The following is a 17,151-nucleotide window of genomic DNA, read 5'->3' on the forward strand; positions in this document are numbered from 1 at the left end:
ATTCTATATTGAAGAACATCTCAACTTTTCCTATTCCTGTAGTTCATGTCAAAGGCACTGCTCTTCATAGTTCACCCACAGAGGGAGGGGAAGCCTTAAATCCAGTAGTGGAAACTATTGTGGAAAAGCTAGGAGAGAGGCAAGGCTCTCATGGTATGGAGTGAAGAGGGAGAAGAAATAGGACGGCTTTACAAAATGTGCCAGCTTATACAGACCTAGGGGACCTATCCTATGCTCCCTTCAACAGACACAATAACACCATGACAATTTACAGTATATGTTAACCCATGAGTGTTTCTTCTATTCCTTGGACAATGCTATCACCATTCACAGTTTTTCACTATTCATTTTCTTTTCTTTCTCTTCCTTCTTCATGAAAAATTTGTAAATTTTACATTGTTAATGGACAAAAGGGAAACTGTGATATATACTTTACAATTCTGTGGGTACATCTGACAGTTAAAATATGTTTTGAACAGTCACAAAATCACTTTTTTTTTCCTCTCTGGAACATAGGAGGGGAATGGACACCTCTTCTCATATTTCTGAGATGCGATTCTGATTCTTATGTATATTGGTAACCATTGAGAGAGAGGACATGAATGAAGAGCATACCTATAAAAATTTGCATGGCAGATATAAAAAGTCTTTGAGTCTTACTGTGAATGATCTTCTTGGTCATAGTGATGACAATTATTATCAGATTAATACTTAACATATAGATGGTGGCACAGTATATAAAGACTCTTCCTTGCATTATTTCATTCACTTTCCAAACGCCCTCCTTAGTAACTGAACAGGTTTATTTATTTCCATTTTACAGATGAGAAAATAGAGGCACAGAGGTCCTATTGTTACTAAGTGCTAAAGCCCAAGTATTGAATTTTTGGCAATTCTGCTTTACCACAAAACCTGAAAGAACCTATATTTAATCTTTTTTCTTTTTAATCCTCACCTGAGGATATTTTCCCATTGATTTTTAAGGAGAGTGGAAGAGAGAAGGAAAGACAGAGAGAAACATCGATTCGAGAGAAACATATCAATTGGTTGCCTCCTGCACGAGCCCGACCAGGACCTGGGCCAGAGAGTAGCCTGCAAGCAACTACATGCCTTTGACTGGAATCAAACCCAGGACCCTTTAGTCTGCAGGCCGACGCTCTATCCACTGAGCCAAACCAGCTAGGGCCCTACATTTAATCTTTAAATACTACCTTGAATACAACAGCTTATTACTTCAAAATATGCATTTGGAGACTGGAGGGAACATGGAGATGCATTTGTTATCAATAAGAGGAAAAAAAACAGTGAATTACAGAACCCGGCCATTCAGTTTTTTACCTAATAAACCAAACTGACAGGAATAATGGGGGAAAAATCCCCACATTTGGTAAAATAAATTAAAGACTTTTTGCAAAACAGAATTGCAATCTAATTTAGTTTCTCTTACAAGCTGCCTAGGAGGATGGCTTTAATACATTTAAGGTAAACTTTCAGAGTTCTTGCTTTCTTTGAAAAATCAATCAAGTTTCCTTCCAAAGTTATTTTCCCCATTGGTTTGTTAGGATTCACAAAAGAAACACATCGAGACCAATATGTTCCAAGGCAGGATTTTGATTTTTGAGCTAATTTCTGGACATGCTGAGTTCCAAAAAAGGCATGTTCTGCTGCTGCCAAGCTAAAATGTAATACTCCCAGGCGAGCTGTGTTGACCAAAACACATTGATTTCTTGGCTTTTCAATTCCTCTGCCTTTCTTTTTTGCTTGAATAGCCTCTTTCCAAATCCAGACAACGCTCACAGTCCTCACCTCCTCACTGCTTGTCAATAAATGCCCATAGTCAGCTCCAAGATGGAATTCCGGTGCCGACTCAGGTCCAGGTGGCTGCCAAGGGAAAGAGCGACTCTCCTGGCTGTGGCTCACTGCCTACTTAAGGATCCTGCTATTGTAAAAATGTTTTCCTTTGGAGTAAACCTGGACTGACAAATCCAGGTCATCAACGTGTGTGCAAGCAGGGAAGAGTGGCAGTTGCATGGGCTCATGAAGCAGCTCCCAGGTGTGTTATGGAGAGTTGGGTTACCTACATCACCACCTCACCTCAAGCACCCACCTCTCGTTCTCTCAGGCTACACAGGCACCTTTCAGGCCCTTGAACACACTCTACCATCTCAGGGCTTTTGCACATGCCATCTTCTCTCCCTGGAGTGTTTTCCCCATCCCTTCACCTGGGTCTTGTCTATTCTTTAGGTCCAGTTGAAATGTCACTTCCTCAGGGATTCCTCCCCTGACCCCACAGACCAAGTGCCAGCCCCCTCCTCTATACCCCTCCCGAATTGCGTACTATTAAATTGCCCTGAGTACTTTTTTTTTGTAGTACTTACTGTTGTGGAAATTAACTACATACATGATTCTCCAACCTAAGCTGAGAGGCCGCACAAGGGCAAAACAGATGTTGCCTTTTTTTATTCACCGCCCTCACCCATGTCAAGCTACACAGAACATGCTCCACACATACTTATTTAATGAATTAAACTTTAATTCAATTCCAACTTGGACAATCTCTTTAGCCAAGGCAGTTTCACCTTGTAAAACCTTCAGAGGTCACTCAAGGCCCTTTATAACATCACTACAAGCTGCCTTTCCTGCCTTTAGCCTATAACCCTTCCATCTTCTTATCCATGGCTTCAATCATCACCTATATGCTGATAATTCCCCAATGTGTACCCTTGTGCCTAAGCCTCATTCTCCATCTCCAAACCAATTTGTTCAACTATTTACTAGGAATGTACTCTCTGTCCCTCTCACATGTGCCCCAATACCCCAAATCACCCAACTGAAATCATTACCCTCTTCCTTCTCCTATTTTCATTGTTTCAATGAATGATACCCCCATCTACTCACATACTGGTCCATCCATCTCGGCATCCATCTAGAGTCCCTGCTCTTTCTAACTATCCACATCCAACCAAACTTGGAAGCTTTCAGAAATCTCTCATGTGCAGCCCCTATGTCAATCTCATCTGCCTCACTTGCCCTATGGACAAGCCTCATTTGCATCTTGCTTGGACTATCACATTAGTCTCCTGGTCTCCCTGCCTCTGGCCTTCCCCTTTGTTATAAAGTGTTATTTCTTCACCAAAATCTGACCTGTAAACTATTCTTCAGGGGCTCCCTGAGGACAAGGAACTGGCCTTGACTATCACCAGATTTTCACTATCTGCTCCTTTCCCTCTCTCTATGCTCAGTTACACTGTGAGCCTGGGAGGCCCTCAGGATGCCATGCTCTTGCATCTCCATCCCACTGCACAGCTGTTTGTCTCCATGGAATGCTTTCTGTTGAGAATACACATGACTCATTCTAGAGGCATCTATTCAAACACCCCTTCTTCTGCAAAACCATTCCTGCATCCTGCACCATCACCATATTCCCACTCCACTGTGTGCATAGCTCCAGGACACTAATTATCACCTTGCATTTTTATGTATCTACTAGAGGCCCGATGTATGAAATTCGTGCAAGAGCAGGCCTTCCTTCCCCCAGCCAGCACTGGCTTCCCTCTGGCACCTATGACCCAGGCTTCCCTCACAGCTTCGTCTGGAAGGTTGTCTGGAAGGACGTCCAGTCTAATTAGCATATTATGCTTTTATTATTATAGATTTGCTGGTTGGTCTTCACTCAATCATTTCACACCTTGAGCAACTTGAGCTCAGGGCCTGTCTCTTACTCATCGTTACATTCTGGCAGCTGGCACAGCTCTAAGTGCCAAATAAGTGTTGTTGAATAAAATTAAGAATTAATTTACCCAAAACTCTTCCCTATGATAATAAATGGAGAGCACATTCAGATACTAAAGGGTCTGTCTCTGTTTCTTCATCTGTAACTAATAAAGAGGTTAATAATATATTATCTTCCAAGTGCTTCTCACTCTATGGTTTTATGAATGGGGATCAGGTAGAGATAGACAAAATTTCAGCCATGCACTCTAGGGTTTATATGTCACTGAGAACACTACTAATCCTATGATTACTCATCACAATTTATAGCCAATTCCAAAACTGAGCTGGCCACTTATCTACAATCTACTGAAATGATTTATTCATGTGTTTGGCTCCTTCTGTTCACTGTGAGCTACTCAAAGGCAGGGACCTTGTCTTTTGCATCTCTTTCCTGGAACCTGGTGTACTCTTAATGTTGGCTGAACTGAACTACGTCATTGCTAACCTCAAAGTCTTAATTTTCATTATTCTGTGAAAATTGATAAATACAAAGGTCATTTAAAATGGAGTTGAGAGGCTAGAAAGAGATAACTCTCACACAAGTCACTCCACGCATAATGCTAATCCCAATAGAAAGAGATAGGTACCCTGTATCGCCAACAGGAAGTGATGCCACATTACTACCTCAGCAGGAGAAAGAAAAGATTCCTCCTTGCCCAGTAACAGCTCAGCCAAAGGGAAACTGCCATAGCTCAGCCAATGAAAAGACACATATAATATACTTTGAACTTTCACTTTCTTCCAATGGAGTCTTTATTTACCTCACCACCTCTAAGTCCATAAAAGAGCATTCCATCCCCCCTCTCCCCTTCGTTTCTCTGGTCTTATGTGTGGTTCAACTGTAGATCACATGCCCCAATTACAATTCTTCCTTGTTTTCAAATAAACTGATTTTGCTGGAGAACTATCCGGCAGCCTATTTCTTTAAGGTCAACATTTTTCTAGAACTATGCATGTGTTCAGCCATGTTTATACCTGAAATATTAATCATTGATGTTTCTATCAGATTCTTAGACTTTATATTTAATACTGACATTGGCCTCAGCCCATCATGAGGAATTAGCTTATATGGGAGAAGTAGCAGCACTGGGGACTGAAGCAAAACTAACTGAGATAAGTCCCCATTATCTCTTCCTCTGTGTCATTTATCATTAAAGATGCAAGAGATTAGCTATTGCTTAGAAACTACCCATTGTCTTCTTGATCTGCCACAACCTGACAAGAAAATACCAAGCTATTCTAACTTAGATTTTCTATTCTCATCATTGATCAATAATCAGTGGTTTGGGAATTAATCAAAATCCCAGAAGATTAATATCTTTCTATGTTTACAGCTAATAAAAGGAACCACAAATAGTTCAGTACCACTGAAAGAATACCCCAATCCCTTTCAATTTTCTATTGTACCCTTGTGGTCTGTGAATATCAGGCAGAGCCAGAAGGTAATCCAAATACTCCAATAGATTATGACAAAATTACAAAGGGGAACGTGATTTCAAGTCTCCCCCTGAAGATGCAAAATCTGTACAGGATCAAAAATGGATAGACATTGAGAATTCTAAAGTTATAGCATCTGGAGGAAGGCCATACTTCTCACTCATTGAAAACTGCCTGATGCATTTATTTTGTTGTCTCTCTCCCTGCAGTTGAATATAATGTGTAAACAGTCTTAGAACTGAGATCGTGTGTGTTGCCCACTGCCTTGTCCCCAGTGATTACAAGAGTGTCTGAGAATATATTCAATTATTTTTAATATGGAGAGTTCAATTCTGCTATTCTCCTCAACCATTAGCTTATCAAAAGTGGCTATATACCAGACACTATATTTAAAGTTTTAAACCTTTCTTCAGGTTTACATATCTCCTCCACTGCTTTTTATTTGTCCTTGACGCTTTATATTTATGTGATTTCACACACACACACACACACACACACACACACACACATACACACATTACTTTTGTGCCTATTGCATGTCTGCCTCTATTAGAATATGAGTTCCATGAAGCATATATTTTCATCTGTTTTGTTCATAGATGTATTGCTAGCACCTATAACAGTGGATGTAGTAAACATTCAATAAATATTTGTTAAATGGATTAATGAAATTTTCATCCATTGCCATCTAGTTACAAAATTCTTTTCGAGGCAAATTGGGAAATAAACCAACAAACAAGTATACATAGATTCCTATCAAATTCATTCCTCCCTCATATCTCAAATCCTCTACAATATTCCAAACTGACTACAAACTATTTTCAATAACAGCTCAATGCCTTATGAAACAGCCCACTTATTATTTGGTAAGTTTCGTTTTTAGAAAGCTCTTCTTAACATTGAGCCTGAATCTACCTGCCCATATTTAGCCTAGACTGCCTATAGGTTGATAGACTACTTTTACTCTTTGTAACTTTACAAAAAAGTCAAATTCCTCTTCCACATTGTCTCAGTTATTTAATGCAGTGTAACCCATAATTAGGTGGCTTAAAATAACCATGACCCTTTTCTTGTCTCTCATGGTTCTAGGGGCCGTTTTTACTTGGAGTCTCTCATTCAATCACAGTCATAAGTAACCGGGCATGTAGTCATTGAATATGCCTATTGGTTGATGGTGGCCACTGGCTGGGACCTCAGGTAGAACTGAGATCAACAGCCCCAATACTTACAAGTGGCCTCTTTGTGTGTCTTGTGCTTTCTCATAGCACAGTGGCTGGGTCCTTAGGGCAAAAGGCTGAAAGTCCAGAAAGCAGCAGTTGCCAATTGTAAGGCTGAGCTCAGAAACTGGCACAGCATCATCTGATCCGTATGCTACTCAGTAATAGTATCAAAGTTCAGATTCCAGGAGAGGGGTCAAAAGCCCCACCTCTATGAGAGGAGAGTTAAGTTATTTAGGGGGTCATGTTTTAAAATTGTCATACTCATAAAATCCTGGAGTATATTTGAGATCCTCACTCAAGACTGAAAAACTCTAATCCATAGAATCATCACTCAGATCATTCATTATTTATAATGAATTGGTTATTCATTATACTGGTTACTTCTTTCAAGTATTTTCTTATATAACAGCTTTTTTCTTAGAATACAATGGCCAGGACAAAACAATACCATATTAAACTTATTCAGTCCATGACTACTTATTTCGGATGGCAGGCCTGTCACACAGCTCTGTGATATGAATGAATTAAACCACTTGGGTCTTTTTCCTGTTAAAAGCAATAAATTATAAGTTTGTGGTTTTCTTTTGGGAGCCAAACTGCAGGCTTTTCCATTTGTCCTTACCAAATTTCACCTTACCGGAGATTTTGACTCTCTACTCTAGATTGTTGGGATAACCATAATGATGGCAGGTACCAGGTGTCAAAATCCTACTCTCTATCTATCAAGGACTCACTGTGAGAGGCCAGCTCATGCTCCTTCAATTGTCCCTTTAATTCCTGTAGTTGTTAAAACAATCTCATGAGATAGTTTCTATCATTACACATATTTAATAGATAAAGTAATTGAATTTACACACTTGTCCGAGGTCACGCTGCTCATAAGTGGCAAAGCCTTGTTTTAATGCTGGCAATTTGGCTCTGAACCAGGGATCCGAAAACTCAAACCAAATCTGGCCACTTGTTTTGGTAAATAAAGTCTTATTGGGATACAGCCATGCCCCTTCATATGATCTATGTACATATTATCTATGGCTGCTTTGCTATGCTGTAAAGGCATAATTGAGTAGCTGAAGCAGAGATTGTAGGGGCCACAAAGCCTAAAAAATTTGGCCTTTTTCAGAAGAATTTGCTGATCTCTGTCCTAAACCCTGTGTCTGCTGCCTCTTTTGTTACACTGGTATCACTTATTTCATACCTGCTTTGCTCAGTGCACGGCATGATCACTTACATTGTCCCTATTTTTTCCCAGGAACCCTGTAGGCACTGCCATTTCTATTCTTCCGCTGCAGACAATGAGACTCCCGGAGTTAAGTAACTCTTCCAGGGCCACTCAGCCAGTAAGTGACAAGACACGAGGCTGTACCCAAGTCAGTTTGGCGTCAGAGCTCATGCTCTTTCCCCTCCCCTGTACAGCTTATGTAGAAGCATCTGGTGACCATCTGTGGAAAATCCCCTCCCCAGTGTGGCTCTGGGTCAAAATCAAGCTCATAGCTGTGCTTCTAGAATCAAGCTTTTCCCTCCTTTGATAATCGGGACTATCCTTGGCTGTCTCCAGTCTTTGCACACCTTTCCTGTTTTCCTTAACTGCTTACACACTGCCCCCAGGTGTGGCTCATGATGGCAACTTCTTCTGGTTCTCCAAGTCTTGAGAACCACATTTATTTATGTCTTCTGCTATCTTATTACACCTCCACATCTTCAGCTCCCTCTCTCAAAATCTGCTCTACCCTTCTCCCCAATGAAGGAGGAAAAGGAAGGAAGGAAGGGCTGGGTGGTCCCCAGTTTCCATTCTCTTCTATTTATCAGGCAGACCTCTGTGCAGACCTTCTTCTGAGTGCTTCACAAATATCAACTCATGGGTCCCGGGAGAAGTGGGGATGATTGAGCCCATACTACAGATTAGAAACCAGCCCTGAAAGATGAAGTGCATTCAACCTGGTCCAGGGTCTGTGCCCCTAACCACTATCTTCTCACCTAAATGCTTGCCCCAAATAGTGTGGCCACACTTTCCGCCCTCAGAACACAGTTCCATTGGCCTCTGCACCGTGGTTTTTGTGAGGATGGCATGTGTGCTGTGCCTGCTCCATTCTGCCGGCTGCACCCTGAGGCCACAGTAGATAGCTTACTCTTCACACTGCAGGTGGGAGGTATCCTCAGCACCCCCGATGGAGCTCCCAGAGCACTGTTACTGCTAATGCAGCTGCCACTGTCCAGGCTGAACACCCTCAGATACCAAGTGTCTCTGCATGCATACTTGGCTGCTGCCTTCCTTCTCCCTATCCTGGCAATTCTCCTTCTTCTTCCCCAGTACTCTGTGCCCTTATCCTGAGACTCCTGGTTGCTCTAAGCCAGGGGTCCTCAAACTTTTTAAACAGGGGCCAGTTCACTGTCCCTCAGACCGTTGGAGGGCCGGACTATAGTTTTAAAAAAAACTATGAACAAATTCCTATGCACACTGCACATATCTTATTTTGAAGTAAAAAAACAAAACGGGAACAAATACAATATTTGTATTTGCATGTGGCCCGTGGGCCGTAGTTTGAGGACCCCTGCCTAAACTACTTTAGCACATGATATTCTGCTAAAGCAGAAGACAAAGATCAAAAGAAATGTATTTTCCCCTCTTCCCTCTCACTATCAAAAGTCTCAGGGTTCAGCTAATAGATTTTATGCAAGGAAGAAATCTAAAGATAAGACTATTTCAACTGAGGCATAGCTTCCAACTACAAGTGCCAAGTAGATTACAGATCTGCAGCAATATTGATCCTCCTAACTCTTGGGTAGATGAGTATAACTTCACATAACTGGGCCCCGGGGCTAGTCACCTCTGGCTGGGGTTAGCCTTTCTCTTTACCTAAAGACACTGTACAAATATTATCATAGCTCATGTGTATCATAATGGGAAAAATATTAGGAAGCTCTGTAATAAATTACTAATAATATGTTACCCTTCTCTTAGATTTTATTGCATTTAAAATAATATATCTAGAGAGATCACTGGATCCAAAGGACACACCCACTTTTTAAGGGTAGGATTTTAGATGCTGTGACTATTGAAAATTAATTCTGGTGAGGAAGCCTATCTATTTTCACTAGTTTCTTACAAGACCAGTTGTGGATAGCACAGCTTGTACCAATTGTGTGTGCCTGAGTGTCTCCATCCTTGGTCACCACACAGGTAGACCAACAGGTGACGGGACCCACTGTCATGTGTTTACATGTACTGAAGAGCTTCAGAGCAAAGGGAAACTGCCTTTCCTTACCTCTTTTGCACACAGGAAAGCACAGAGTCACTAGGTATTAAGAGAACTCAAGAGTAAGTGAGAGTTTAGACATCATTCCGGTTCAATCCACTAGTTTTACAGATGAAAAAACAGGTTTAGACAGATGAGCTTCAGAGCCCAGCACCATACTATTAGCAATAACCTCAGTCTTCCAACATTGATTCCATACTTCCAAACTGCCCCTTTCTGCACTGCATTCATAATTCTCATCATTATGAATGAATCAATTCTCATCTGGGGGATCTCAATACTGCAGAGGTTTTGATGAAGGTATTTTTCAGAACATTAAACTCTTTAAAAAAAAAGAAATGTGTTGAGTAGATGTTATGTTTATTTGTAATCTTTAAAATGTTTCACCAACATTAAATAACATTAATCCTCCGAAGAGAGCCGAGAGGTTGAAAACAACTTTATCTCCTCTTCAAAAGTGGAGAAACAGAAATGACCTCCACGACTCAGGGGCTGATACCAAGGTGGGGGCTGGAGTTCAGACCTGTCTGCCTATGGCTCAGACCACTGCACAGTTGGGAAGACTAGTGTTTTCAGCCTTTTTATGGAAAGAAAACTATGTGCGAAGAGTAAATTAAAGGGTAGGTCTCTAAGGAGGAACAGCTCTTGAAGATAAACTTTCTGAAAGCATTGAGCTAAAATTAACCTGTACTGTGACCCACATTTTCCACGGAGGAAAAGAAACAAGCCAGTCTTCAACCATCTGCTCAGGTGTTATTATACGTGATTCATTTGACCTATAATTTGGCGGTAAGAATTAATTCTATGGAGATGGGTAGGTGTTCCGGTCACTTACCATCCTGTCTTCTCTGCCCTGGGTTGTTATCTATTAGGTATGGCTGAGGGACATATTCTCTGGACTGTGAAATACTTGTGTCCCTGCTATTTCCACTTTCAGTAAGTCAGGTATTTCAGGAGATGTATACTTACTAGGTTGAATAAATTTATCGGATGGTTTATTTTGTAAGGGAAAAGTCTTCATCTGAAATAATAACAAGAAAAGAAGTAGGATTTAAAAGGAAAGAAAAGGAGAAGGAGACAAGAGGAAGGAAAAAGGAAAGGAGGAAGAACAGACGAAGTATGGAGTAAAGGGAAGAAAAGAAAGGGAGGAAGGAAGGTAGGTAACCTTTTGGGAAGAGGTGAATCTAGGAGGCACAGAGAAGCTCTCTCAAGAGAAAGAGGTGTATTCCCTTCATACAGGGAAGGCCCTTTAAAAAGAAATCAAGAGAATCCATTGGAATAAGATAGATCAATCAGAAGAGAGTTTACTCTGGAGTGTCTTTTGAAAAGTCCATTTTCCTAAAACATTTTTTGAAAGGCACAAATTAGAGGCAGTCTATGATCTGTGGAACGATGGAACCTAGATATTGGGGGTCACACTATTCATTTTTGCATCTTTCTCTTTGCTGAAAGATGCCACAATAGTGTGGAGGCCCAGGACAAAATCTAATCACAATCAACCCAGAGACCCCCTTCTGTGGTCTGTCTCATGCAGAGCGTCGATTCCCATAGGTCTGCCAGCTACTCCAGGGGCTAGCACAGCCTGGGCATGTAGTTGGTCCTCAGTAAATATTTGTTGGTTGAACGCATATGTGAACATTGCATCTCAGGACAATGAAGGCATCTTTTCCTTGCCATGGTTAGACCCAGCAAATGGCAGCTTTTCAGAAAGATCCTTGACCAATTCACTTTGGCAGAGGCTGCTAGGATTACAGCTTTGTCCAAATCTCTTTGCACTTCAGGAAATAAAGTATTTCCCAGCCTGACGTCTCTTAAAGCTCTTTTTTCCCTGCAGAGAGGTATACATCAGCTACTAATCTCATCACATTTCCATTTCCTTGCAGGCTCATCTGCTCATCATTTTCTATTCATAAAATGCGCTTGATTCTAATCTTCCCTATCAGCAGGAACTAAACACCTCAAAGTTTCTTTAGAATAATGGTGATTACCACACATGTGCTAACTCCCCTTTCCAAACACATGGGTCCAATCTCTGGGCTCACATGTGAACCATTAGAAAAGTTCTGCCATGAACCAAGATGTGACATCATATTAGCCCCAGGACTAAATCCCCCCTTACTATTTCCCAGTTTCCCTGACATCAAGGCCTTAGTCAATATGCTATTCCACATTCCCCTCCCTGTGAAACAGAATCCACCAGGTATGAATTACAATGCAAAGTGATGATTCCTAGCCTCCCCTATTTTACAGCACTGGGCCTCACACTTTATGGAACTTTTATCCAGGAAGACCCTCAGGCCTTACCTCTGCTGATGATGCTATTTGAGTTCAGCACTTCCCTTCCACTAGGCCTCAGATTTTTGGTCTTTCTTCCCACAGTAAAGACTTCATGCAAAAATAAAAACACATTCTAATTATTAGCTTAGGAAACACGGCTTTTCTCCTCTCACTCAACAACTCCACATGAGTTTGCAGAGCAATTTAGCAGGTCATCTAACACCTTGTCTTCCAAAAAAATATGAATGTTAAATCTATCAACTTAGAAAAATTAGGCCCATATGGAGTGAGGTAGGTAGAAATCATCAACCAGTGGCCCAGAGATATGCTTTTATTTTGTTTTGGCCTATACAGTGTATTCTAAAATTTCCACCAACATTTCAAACTAGAGAAATGTCACATACAAAATTCAAATCGCCGGATTTTCCCCAAAAATCAGAATACCTGGGTCACCACTCTCTGTTGTGTCCATAATACTGCAGCCTTATGAGTTGTCATTCATCACCAATACTGTCAGGAAAATTTTCAGGGAACTGAGAACAATTCCTCATGATCCATATTCCTATCTAAACTTGTTATAAAAAATAGATGGAGAAGACTGCATATTCAAAGGCAAATGGAAGAGAGCATATTTCTTTTTGTAAGTGAAGTACCTTCCTGTAAATTTAATGTGTGAACACTCAGCCTGCTATACACATCACTCTTGATGCCTGAATGGGCTGTGTAGATATTTGAGTTTGTAACCCTTGGTTCAAGGTCTTTGTAAAATTTCTGTGTGATGATAAGATGTATATTTTAATGCATGTTGGAGATAAACCATAGCTTTTAAAATATACCAGTATATAATGTCTTTTTTATTGATTTCAGAGATGAAGGGAGGGACAGAAATATCAATGATGAGAGAGAATCATTGATTGGCTGTCTTCTGCACGCCATCCACTAGGGATCGAGCACGCATCCTAGGCATGTGCCCTGACCTGGAATCAACTCATGACCTACTGGTTCATAGGTTGATGCTCAACCACTGAGCAACACTGGCCAGACAACCATAGCTTTTGAAAGGGACTGTTCAGAACAGTAGAACTGTACATTCATTATTCCTTCAGATACTATTATTTTAGATTTTTTTTTGGAAAAAAAATTAAGGCCTCTTTAGCCATACGATCATTTAAATATGAAATAAGAGTTATGATGAAAGCTTCTCTTGCTTTCCTTCCACATCTCATCAGTCATTAACCAAACACACTGCTGGCTGCTGATTAGAACTAGGTGGCCTTCCTGAGGATGCCTACAGCCAGGCCCCTGGATGTGCAGTTTACTCACAAAGAGTAGGTCCCTGTGACCTACTCAGCCAGGTGTCCCTGAGCAGGGCACAACTTGTATACCGCTAATGACAGCCCTGACAAGTTCTATCTCTGAAATGTCAGTTGTAATTCTTGGTTCTTGGTTCTGGATTCTTGGGGTCAAGCTCTCATTATCTCCTGTTGCACCTGTCTTCAACCTGCTCTCCTTGCCTCTGGTCTTGCCTCATCTCAGTTCATGCTTCAGAAGACCAGAGAATCTTTTAAAACAAAACTCAGATGATACAATTCCCTGCCGGAAGGTCCTTAAGTCCTCCCATTGCTTTGAGCAGATTTCATAAAATGTGTCATGGAGAACACCCATCTTACCAGGTGCCTGGCTTAAAAGAGATGGTCCAGGCCCCTAGAAGTTTGAAGAACACTATGGACCTTTCCTGAAGCTTTACAATGCATGTATTCAGAGTAAAGGCTCAAAGAAAGTCCAAACAAATAAACCAGTATTTCCCAAACTTATTTGACAACAGAACCCTTTTTTGAGTAATGCATATTAATGTCCTTAAGATTTGACATTTTAAGGAACATCCTTTGGATAAAGTTCACACACTTAGGACTTGCCTACAAGATTCTTTAGTAGTGATAGAGCCTGTCCATGGGGCTATTCTCAGCCTTGAGTTTCTATCCACTCTATACCTAAAGTTTTAATCAGATCACTTACTTCAACTCACAATGTGCAGTGTTTTAGACACTTTATTCGTGTGCTTCTTAAAAAATCCTCCAAGGCCCGATCCAGATGTCTGCTCCTTATAATGCCTTCTCAGAGACCACACCCAGGTAGATTACTCCTTTCTATGACTCACTTGACTTTATTCATATACTAACACATTGCTTATCACATGTCAATCATTATGTCTGTCCTTTTTAACACCTTTGCATTGAACTAGCTTGTAAGCTCCTGGGGGTGAAGGCAATGCCACACCAATTACTATATTGGCAGCATCCAGCACGATGTTCTGATACACTAATATCGGTTCCTTTCGGTTTTCATAAAAGGGATCATGAATAAGGCCCAGCATTGCTGAAGGAATTATTTATCTTGCTTTGCTTTCCTACTTTTATTTTGAGTCATAGCAAGGAACTTAGATGGCTAATAATTTAGGATAAATTAGGTAGATGTCCTGTTGGTTAGAAACAAACATCATGCATTATCCCATTAACAGAGCTATTAAAAGTCCTGTGTGCTCTTGTATTCATCACCCAACAGGTAGGATTTGTTCTCTACACATAATGAAATTAAAAACCCCGGGGAAACATGTCTCAGAAACAGCTACTAAAAAAGAAAAATGGTTCATCTTAGATATTTAAAGTATCTTAATTACTATCACAAGACAAAAGGGAATATATGTAAGTTTTAAATAAAGATCATCAGTAGACTTCATAGATTCAGAAAGATAAATTCCAGGGTGACCATTATAATCAATATGCAATATTTAGGAAGTATTTATCATGTATCTGTAGTCAGCAAATTTATTAGAGTTGTATTTATATTCATCCAGTTCTTGCCTTACCTGAGAATGTAAGACACACACACCCAGGCCCAAGTCTAAATTGTGTTCTTCTTTTGGGTTCCTTCAGAATTTATATTCATTCCGATCAAGCCACCTATAAGCCTGCATTAAAACTGCTCATCTCTGAGTGCCTCAAAGGCAGAAACTGTGTCTTTCATCTTCCCATTCTCAGTACTTAGAATAGGATGAATGAAAGCAATGCATGGAAAAGTAAACTGCTAAAGATATGAAAACTCAGACATGAAAATTGTTGATCGTAGAATAATTCCACACTATATCCAGAAAATAAAACAAATCACAAATATAAAATATAAAACTCATCCATCAGATGAAAATCCTGGAAATTTTAATATTTTAGTAAAGAATATAAAACAAGAAAACACATGTGTGGCTCTAAGAGCACCTCTTTTGTTATAAATTCTTGAAAATGTGAACGTCTGTTGCAAAATCAAGAATGCAACAGTTTTCTTTTTAAATATAAACAGTGGTTTTTAAAATTCTTTCTCCCAGAGATAAGGGGGAAAAGGCCAAATTAACTTTGGTCATGAAATCAAATAGATTCAGAAATCCAAAAACCTAAAAGAATGAATAATTTACCTGAAAGAATAAAAATTTTTTTTAAAAAGCTTAAAGCTTCCACTCTGCTCCCAGTAAACACTCTATCTGTTTAAATTCCATGAAATTTAAATATCAAACAATTCTTTGCTTTTCCCTTTTTCAACAATGGAGGCAGAGGGCTAAGTATGAACATTCTCATCATCATCTCATCTTATCATCAGACCTAAGGAATGTCAAAACAGAGGCTGTGAACTTTCTGCCCTGTCAAAAGCAAAACAGATTAAATGCGTTACATCGTGGAAGATAAATGAGAGACACACTGCTCCAGGAGTCAATCAAAAATGTATAACTCAGCCGTGCACCTGTAAACTCTAGAAATCATCTTTTGCCCAGCAGAAAATATTGAAAAGGCACCTGAAACAAACAAAAATAACCCTTCCAATATATACTCAATTTCTCCGCTGGGTGGAAATATGATTCAGTAGTTTTCACAGATGATACTTCACATTCCTGAATTTTATTCTCAGAGTGTTATTATGACAATTATGTATGACTCCCTACTATGTGCTATCTTCACACATCCCTGTGTGTAAAGGACAGCCTCTCCGCATTCATTTTGTGAACCAGGACATGACATTACCAGGACAGTTTGACTACTTTATTTTCTCTCATTTTTTTTCTCAGAAGAGCTTGCCCACAATTAGCTACGTGTGAAAACCTCTGAGATCCCTGGTAGGCAGCACCAGGGAACAGTGAGTAATGAATCATGAATGTCTCCTTGTAAGAGCTCTACTTAGTAGGCAGCGGAAACTATTTTTACTTTATGGCAAAACTACTCTGGGAGAAATATTCCCAAATCACATTTCCGAATGTGTGAGAGGCAGCGGAGACTGCCAAGCATTTGGAGAGATTTAACACCAGAGTTCACGCTCACGGAAGGTTCAGTTCGTTGCTCCAGTGGTCATGAAAAATCCCATCCTAGACTTAAACATGTGTCTTTGTGAATGAGCATCTTTCTTTTCCTTCTGGCTCTGTCAAAGGATGTCAGGGATTCCGATATTCAACCGATGCAAGAAAAAATAATTCACTAAAACGTATGGAGAATGTCCTAGGAAGCACTGCACTATGACAGGAAGAGGAACCAGCTTCTGAAGTTCCCAAACTGATTAGATCTTACTAGAATAAAAAGCTCAGCAGAAAGCTTACGAGAAAAATGATTCTTGGATAGACTTCATGGGAATGGGGATACCTATTGATCTTAAAGAATTATCAGTTTCCAGGCTCCAATGAATAGGCCCAATACCATAACACAGTGGTCGGCAAACTGCGGCTCCCGAGCCACATGCGGCTCTTTGGCCCCTTGAGTGTGGCTCGTCCACAAAATACCATGTGCGGGCGTGCATGTACAGTGCGATTGAAACTTCATGGCCCATGCACAGAGTCGGTATTTTGTGGAAGAGCCACACTCAAGGGGCCAAAGAGCAGCATGTGGCTCACGAGCCACAGTTTGCCGACCACTGCCATAACTCATCAGCTCACAGACTTCCCTGGAAAACGCCAGAAATTATACAAAGAAAATGATCACAGGAGGCATCAGGACAGTGTGTCGCAGCAGCTGAAAGCTAACTGGCTGCTATCCAGATGCTGGTCCTCTCTGTTTTGGGGGTCATGGGCCAGGACACATCTATGCGGCCCAGGACCGGCTGAGTGTGAGATGGCCTGAACTCTCGTGGCTGCTCCCCGGACACGCATTAAATCCTCAAGC

At 40.6% G+C, this 17,151-nt stretch overlaps 1 protein-coding gene across 2 annotated transcripts in view; it reads right to left on the reverse strand.

Annotated features, from left to right (window-relative positions):
- FAT3 (FAT atypical cadherin 3) overlaps positions 1 to 17,151 on the reverse strand; it is a 524,011-nt gene that overhangs the window by 131,791 nt on the left and 375,069 nt on the right. The gene's annotated exons all lie outside the window — the stretch shown is intronic.

Source organism: Myotis yumanensis, unplaced genomic scaffold, assembly GCF_028538775.1.
Source record: "Myotis yumanensis isolate MYYU_CA2020_CCGP unplaced genomic scaffold, mMyoYum1.0.hap1 SCAF_10, whole genome shotgun sequence".
Taxonomy (NCBI): domain Eukaryota; kingdom Metazoa; phylum Chordata; class Mammalia; order Chiroptera; family Vespertilionidae; genus Myotis; species Myotis yumanensis.